Raw genomic sequence first — 8,445 nt, forward strand, 5'->3', positions numbered from 1 at the left:
CTGCAAAACTGTTGAGTGTGCACAAAATAAAAATATTTCTTATTGCAAGGAGAGAAATCCATTGATTTTTTTTCTAGTTTTCAGCAACTGGAGAAGCTATCCAGTTGAACATTTCAGGAAATATATGCATGACAGACTGCAGACTTCCACTTTTTGGTTGTTAGAGAAATGTTTCCCTTGTTGGTTACTGTGAACACTTTCAATTACTAGGGTTTTATTTCTTGGGAAGTAATTAAAAACCTGACATTTTTCCTTGAGGTTTCCTTCCATTTTAATGATGGAAAAATATACCTAATGTAAATGTCAACTAGCTCTTCTTCAGAGCTCTGTATCTTCCCACGATCACCAGACCTGCAGGCAAAACACGTCTCAAGCAGACCCAAGAAGTGCTTCCCCACGCGGTTATACATGAGGTTACATAGGCTGTGTCATGATGGGCATGTGTGCTTGAGATTTGGAGATTTGACTTTGGAAGGACCAAAGCCCAGAATAAAATGGACCATCTGACTGTACTCCAGCACGACCTTGGTGCACAGCTGCCCAGCAGTGCTGGGAAATGCTGCACGGACAGCGTGCGTGGCGCTTCCATGACCCACACGGTCACTCAAGGTCTTTCCACAGCAAATCCATCACTTCCAGTAGTTAAGTCGCAGGACAGCATATGGCTCTGTGCCTGCCAAAACCAGACCTGTCCTCACCACTGCTCAAGCACCACTGAAGTCTGCACTTCAGACCAACTTCACTATTCCAGGAGAGAGTGTGGTTTAAATCTGCTCTGTCTCTTGGCTTCTGCTCCGCATCTGCCAGGAACTGCGCATGCTGGGGTTACATCCGCACAAGGCTATGCCTTCATAGGCAAGCCCACTGCCCAGAGCCATAAAGGAACTGAGTCAGCCTGGTCCGCTGGATCTGGCCCTCCAAGGCTTGCAAGTTCTTCCAAGCCCATGTCTCACTGAAGTGTCTTTGGCCAGATGGGAAGAAGTGAGATGTTTAGTGGTAAAAATGACACCGCTTTTGATTAAGGAAAACGGTGAAGTTTCTCTCGAGGGCAAAAAATTATAAATTCCCATGAAAATATATCTTCCCTCTGAGAAACTCCTAACTAAAAGAAAGCAGAGTTTTACAGGGTGTTTGTTTGCCAAGGAGCTGTGCAGATGTGACTCATTTGCTCTCCCCAGGCCAAGTGTTGGTTGGTGCCTAGAAAGAAGCTTAAGCCTCCCGACAGGCACACGGAGACTCTTCGCTAGAAACAGCACCACGGGCCAGGTTCCAGCTGAGAGGAGCCCTCTCCACAGCTTCCTTGGGCTGTCCAGCTGACACCAGGGACAACATGGGCAGAGGACAACCTGCCAAGCTCATTGCACATCCAACAGAGGTACAACCATTCTGAACACCTTTCTCCCTCCTGGTCTGTGTCTTGTGGAAAAGCAGTTTATGTCTTTCTGGAAGGAAGTCTTCTGTGGGGGCTGCGAGACTGAGTGCTTGTGGCCAACTATTGCACTTTATCCTCTTTGCTTTTGAGCCAGTGTTCAGTCAAATTTGATAGAGGGGAAGAGGCCTTGAAGACATTGTATTTCTCCAAGGTTTGCAAAAAGACTGCACTGCACTCTTGCCCCATTCTGCTTTTGCACAGAGGAAAGAGGGAAAGTTTCCCTTGCAGGGGGCTGCCTCCTCCCACAGTCACCCTGGGGTGGGAGGTGTCAGGAACCCTGGGTTCCCTGCTCACATGTTACACCCAGGTGGGGGATATAAAAGTTAGGGAGCAGAGGGCTCCCAAAAGACACCCAGGCACACTCATTGAAATCAGCGCATCATGGTCGTTTTTACAGCAAATCATCTCTGGACTAGATATAATATTTTTAACACCTAACATTCTAATGATGGATATTATTTTATGATCAGGAAGAAATGCTTCATCAACATACAGTCTGTTGTAGCCCACCTAAAACAGATCTTTCACTTTATGTAGTTTAGGACTGCTTCTTAGTATAGTCCCATTAAACATTATTTTAATTAAGATTTTTATTATTAATATAAAGCCCTGGTACTTTTAGCTTGCTCTTTTTTTATTATTATTTCCTGAGATGTTTTCTGTGCTTTGCCATGTACTTCAAAACATTTCCAGTCAGGTTTAGACAGCAGAATCCACCTTCTTCTCTAAGTTTGTTAGAAAGCAACTTTTTCCCATACAGAGAAACCTGCATTCCTGTCACCTAGGCCATTAGCACATATATTTAATTCCTATCAGAGGTGCCAGCAACAAAACTCTTGTTGAAAATGCATTATGCAATTTGATACATCCGAGCTTTGCTTGTTCCCCTTATAAGACAAGGGCTTCTTTACTTACTGTCCTCAAACAGCGATGAGGACCATAGTACAAATCTTGTGCGACAACAAGTCTGACATCATTCTTGTTGCCACTGATGATGATTCCATTTTTCTAGAGCCTTATTACTGTTGGAAGCATTTAATGTTTTGGACATGAAAGCAGATGTGATGAGACATTTGAGTCTGAGGGCTTCAGCTCATCGCCAGCTCCCCAGGCAGGTCAGACATCTGTCAGCACAGCTCTTCCATTGTGAGGAGGCTCAGGCATCTGTCCTGGTGCTCATGCTCCTGCTTTGGCCGGCCACAATGAATCAGAAGATCTCAGATCTGTAATTCACTGTGGCCTTTCTAGTCAAGATGAAGGGACAGATAGGCAATGCATGTTGTATTTGACTCAAGCACTTAGGTGGGTTCAGCAGACTCTAGAACACAAAGCACCATTGCAGTGATCATCTGGATAGTATAAAACTGTGTTTGATCTCCCCTTTGCTTCCAAGGAGGGTTTTGCAGCCTGGATGTCTTGAGATGAAGGTTTCTGCCAGCTGTGACTCAGGAAAAGAATTTAAATGTGATGGCCTTAGCGTAGTCCTTGGTGGAATATTTGTCCACATCATAAAACCACTGGACACAATATGGAAATGCAATTGACATTAAACCAAATGATATAATCCCATCTAATGGTATTATAATGAATCCCAAGTGAACTAAACATGATTGGGCAAGTATTTCAAAGTGTTACTGAAACAGTTTTATAGCATAAAGGTCTGCATTTGCCAACCAGTGGCCAGACACACAGAACAGACTCTAATAAGTTAGCCAATTCCCACCCTGTAAACCTGTGACTGTTCCTTAAAGAAACATCTTTTTTTAATTAGTGCTTTTACTTTCTGAAGGATTCTAAGGAGTTTTCTGAAGTGTGTTTCATTTTTTTAAATATGTTACTCCGAGTCCCAGTTAGCTATTTCTGGTCTGTAGTGAAATCCCTTGATGAGTAGAAAGGGATTAAATTTCTGTAAATCTACCATTTATGAACTTGTGAGTTGCTAAATGATGTTGGCCTTTCACCTAATGGCTGGTTGTGCCTTACGTGTTTGTACGGTTTGCTGTGCCATTCCTCTGCTCTGGTGTTATTGTTTTTACTCATTTTGCATAAGGTACGTTCTGGCATAGTTCTAAAAACCTGATCCAAACGGTATGTGAGCACAGCTGACCGTCTGTTTGATTGAATGTCTTCCAAGTGCAATTTTCAAATCTTCTTTCCTCTGGAGAAACAGGGAGGGAAGAGAGAGAGCTTTCCCTCCAATCTGGGATAGCATCTTCATTCTTGACCAGATTGAGAAATTCATCCTTACAAAAGAGAAATGTCATTTCCTAGGTCAACGTTACTCAAGTCTGGATGTTCTTGAATGGGTGAGCTGCCCCTGAAGTCCCTCTAGATCACATGAAATACTGAACAGCACTCACAAAATTCTGAGATTGCATCTGATATCTTGTAACATGTTTCACACACAGACCTCAAATAGATGCAGTTTTCTTTGGATTCAGCAGCATTTACAAAAAGCATGTGTTTTACATTTTCTCTTTATCGATCTAAATAGCTGTACAATGTTCCAGTTGATAGAAAATGGAGCTCATAGTGCAGTTTCCATTCTACTTTCTAATAATTACTAAATATCTTTCATTAAAGTTTGTCTGGAGACACCGATTGTCCGGAATAACAGGCTTACTGACAGCATAGTAGTTTTCTCTGGTTATATGATACTCATTTACAAGCTTCTACTCCTGACCGTAGGTGAGCTAAGAGCCAAGGTGCCATTGACTTTCAAACAGTCGGGGTGTTTCGTCCCTTCAGGCTCTAGGGCAGACAGTTGTTCTTCAGAGTATTGCAGATGTGCTTGATTCCCACTCAAAGCTTTCCTCTGCTTGTGCTAATGCTATGTAATGCAGAGGAATGGAGGCAGTGGCTTGATTGACATGGATGATGTGCAGCTGTAGCTTGTTCCTGCAAAGTGGTTAAATAGCACTGAGGAGGGGAGGAGCTTGGAGGAAGGAAGGATCTGGGTGAAGCAGAGACAAGGAGGAGTGTGGTTTCATCTCTGCAGGATGGGAAACCAGCATGGGCAGTAGGATCTGACCAATGGTAAAGCCTTTTTGCAGTTAGCCAGTTTGTTTGTGCTGTGATGACATAAGACCAATACAGACAAGGCAGTTTTAGTGAGAGTTGTGTATGACCTGATGATTTTGGTAGGGTTGTGCAATGGTCAACATGTCCTTGAAAGCTGCTCTTATGAGCTGTGTGGGACAGCTGAGCGTCATGCTCATCTCAAACACCCTGTTGTGGTGATGTTTGCTGCCTGTTTCCCTCTAGTGAGGCTGGCCCTTCCAGAAGGGGTGCTTCAGACACCCATAGTCTGATCACTTGTGTTCTTCAGACAGAAACACAGCACAGGTGGTTCTCTGCAAATGCAGCCCTAGGTGCAACAGCAGAGCAAAGCCTCTATCTGGCCTGGACTGCAGCTCCCAGGGGCTTTTCTCCCTGCATCTGCCTGAGTTGAAGGAATGGTGTCCCTCCTCTCCAGGTCTTCTGCTCTGAGCTTACTCATCTATTAGATCTCTAGATGACTCACTTAACTCTCAGCCATCCTTCTATAGTCCTGCTTGAGCTCCTGTGAGCTGCCTCAGGAGGAGGTTATAGCTCTTGCACCTTCACTGTGGGTCTTCTGCTGCTTCCACTTACATGTGACAAAGCAGGAAAGACCCACCCAAAAAATGAAAGGCTGCCCTCTGTGAACTGTACAGAGTGGCATTATACACTGGAACAAATATGGTGGCAGAGCATTTTTAAAGCACCTTCCTACTTGATTAAGAAGATCAAGTTTAAGACTTGTTTTGCAAATATACTGCAGACTCTGAGCTGATCTAGCTGGGGTTAGCTGATGCTAGGCAATCATTTCTCCGTGCACTCTCAACCCCAGTGTCCTGCTTTCAACAGGCTAGCCTACCAGGACCCTGGGCTTAAGAAGGTTAAAATGCAAGAATCCAGAGTCAGCGATCAAAATGACCCCTGTTGGCCTTGAAACACAACAAATCTTCCACAATCTCCAACGTCCTTGTAGCTAGCAATGGATGAGAAGTGTCTCTAGCAGGCACAGCAGCAGGCTGCTTGAAATTGTCTCAACAAAACTTGCATAACCAGTTAAGTTTCTATACCAGAGTTATAGCTTCACTAAAACTACTGGAAGTCATTTGAGTGCTGTAGCTATTTATATCCAGTGAGGGTTTCCCTGGAAAAGAGAGCATCAGAGATGATCTTGTCCCAGGCTGCCTCAGTTCAATGGAAAATGAACATTTTGTCTGGAAAACCAGGGATTTGTAAACTTTGCAAGGAATTGGGGTGCCTTCATCATGTATTCAATAAATGCTTTTGGTCGGGCGCTTTATAATGCTTTTGACTACTAGGATGATGTAAATTGTAGCAGACAAAACCAGATTGAAAAATCTATTAGCCTTGAAAGAAAAATTCATCCATGGTCACCCTACTTGCAAATTTCAAGAAGAAGTTTAGCTATACCTGTTGATATTTAAATTGCTGTAACCAAGAACACAGCGTAATGCAATACTAAGCAAAATTTTAAGAACTGAGTCCTGACTCTGTCTGTGAAAGGGCAAATTCAAAGAACCTTACTTGTTTTTTCCTGATTTCAGTGATTCATTGGACTTCTGCTTTGTCCCTTAGAGTACAAATCCTGCACGTTTTAGTGGGAGAGTAAGCAATTTTCAAGGGCACTTTTCCACCCTAACTGAGGAGGAAAGTGTGTGATTACTCACAGATATATATCATGTTACCAGAACGTCTGCCATTGCCATAGGGTATTGACTACCCCATGATTTTCACCTGTCCCTTATGGGTTAGTGAGTCTGTATATGGAGGGGATGGGAGCAGCTAACCATCACGCAGCAGCAGTCTTCTAAACAAACCACGCACGCACAAAGAGGCGTTCTGCCAGAGAGGAAAATAATAAACCAAGAGCGGGCAACAGTCAGACAGTTTTAGCTTTTTCTTGGGTAAAGTGCTGTGGATACAGATTAACTTTGTTTGTTCAATATTTACTATATTTTCCTTTTACCTGCTCTGAAACGAGGACTGGAAGCACTTTGCTAAATGGATTGAAATTATCCCAGCTTCACAGCATGCCTTGTAAGTGCCCTGGTAGTGTCTTTGGCGATGCTGTTTTGCAGCTACATAGAGCAATACCCTTTCAGGGGTTTCCATAGATTCCCCTGCTCCTGCTATGGCAACAGCACACTCTCAGCTCCGCTCCTCTCGGCGCTGGAGGTCTGTATGCATCAGAAAGATGCTGCTCCTTGGGGAATCCGGCCATCCCGATGGGTCTGCACTATCCGGCCATCCCAATGGGTCTGAAAGTGCAGACCTGCCCGGGAGTGGAGCCCCCTCAGAGTTCGTGTGACCCCAAAACAAGCCCTACCTGCTGCCAGGTGTATGAGGCACCTGAGCGTTGGCATCTCATTCACGGGGCCAGGTTTGCCCTGGGAAAGGGAGCCGGGAGCCAGCCACCTTGAGTCTCTTCAAGGGTCTTTGTGCTGCTTTCCTCCACACAGCACGGTCTTCATCTGGGGGTTTCCTTGTCCTAGGAAAGGTGGTGCTGGCACCATGGAAGCTAGAGGAGATATTGCAGCTTCTCCATGCCACAAATTCTACTGGTTTTCGTGGCAGAGACAGAGAGACTCCCTGACCTCATATGAATCAGCTACACCTCTATCCATTTATTGTCACAGCTAATTGATTTTAGGATCTGGTAAAAAAAAATTCTAAACTCCAGCCATAGACATTTCATCTGCAGTCCCGTATTCTAACATATTCAGATTTTTTGCTGTGTCTAAGACTTGTAATTATAAGATAATTGCACAGCACCTGGGGGCTGTTGCCTCCTCCATCCCCCTCAGCTGGGAAATAATCCTTGTGACAGACTTTTCATGGGAATCACTGGCAAAGCATTGCTGATAGTTTCTTGAACTTTGGAATCTGGTAGATATCTAAGGGGACAACTTGTACACTAATTTCCATCCCAAATAAATGGAGAAATTTCCCATCTAATCCGGGGGGCAAGAGCAGATGGTGGGAGACCTCACTGACATTGCACCCCTGCCTTGTACTCCTAGTGACTTCTGTACAGTTTAGGGCCCAGAGCTGCAATGATTTTGTTTGCTGAATTCTAAGTCAGTGCCTATAAATGTGTTGATTTGCTGTTTCTCTTTAACATTACATGGAAGGAAGCTGCCTGAGGCAAACCCAGTACCTAGAGGTGAGGTGTTACAGGAGACCTGTGGCCAGGCGGCCGGGACAGACCCAGGACAGCAACATCCCTGGCAAATAACTCTTACTTCTTTTTCCCCTCGCTGCCTTGAGTTTGATGTGAGCTCCCCTTGTTTATGTTATCAGCATCACTGATGAAGGTAAATATTGGAAAGGGGAGCTGAGAGAGATGCAAAGGTAGCATTTGGCCAATCCTCTGAGAGCCTACACCTTCCCTCCGACCTTCACACGATATTGACGGTTTCATAATGGACTTGCAGGAATATGGGATCAAAGGGAATATCTGAGTGTTATTGGTTCTAACTACCCAAGATTAGCCATGCTTTTAACTTTAAAAGCCTTGGAGAAACCAATTCTGGTTTGTTTTACATTTCATCTGATACAGCTTTGCCTCCGTAACCAACTGGCCTTTTGTGACGGCATGTGACAGCCCTGCGCGCTCCATGCGTCTCCGAATGCCGCACGCCTGGCCAAGGTGTTGCGCTGGCAGCTGTGTTCCTGGCCCTGTCACCTTCAAAACACGTCAGGTCATCACCATTAAGTAACCCTTCTGGTGTTCAGTCCACTACAAGTTGCTGGGTTTGATTTCATTAGGTATTTTGAATTGCTATATTGAAAAAAAGGAGGATGTAGAGGTGATCTAGTAGAGGAGATACTGTGGGGTACAGTTTTTTTCAGACCAGAAGCTAAGATGCTTTTGTAGTCATGGATGGAAGAGAAAAGGGAAGAGGAACAAGGTTATAGCTTTTTTTTTATTAATCTATAGCTTGTAAGACTCCATT

The sequence above is a fragment of the Falco punctatus genome (genome assembly GCF_963210335.1).
Source record: "Falco punctatus genome assembly, chromosome: 10".
Lineage (NCBI taxonomy): Eukaryota > Metazoa > Chordata > Aves > Falconiformes > Falconidae > Falco > Falco punctatus.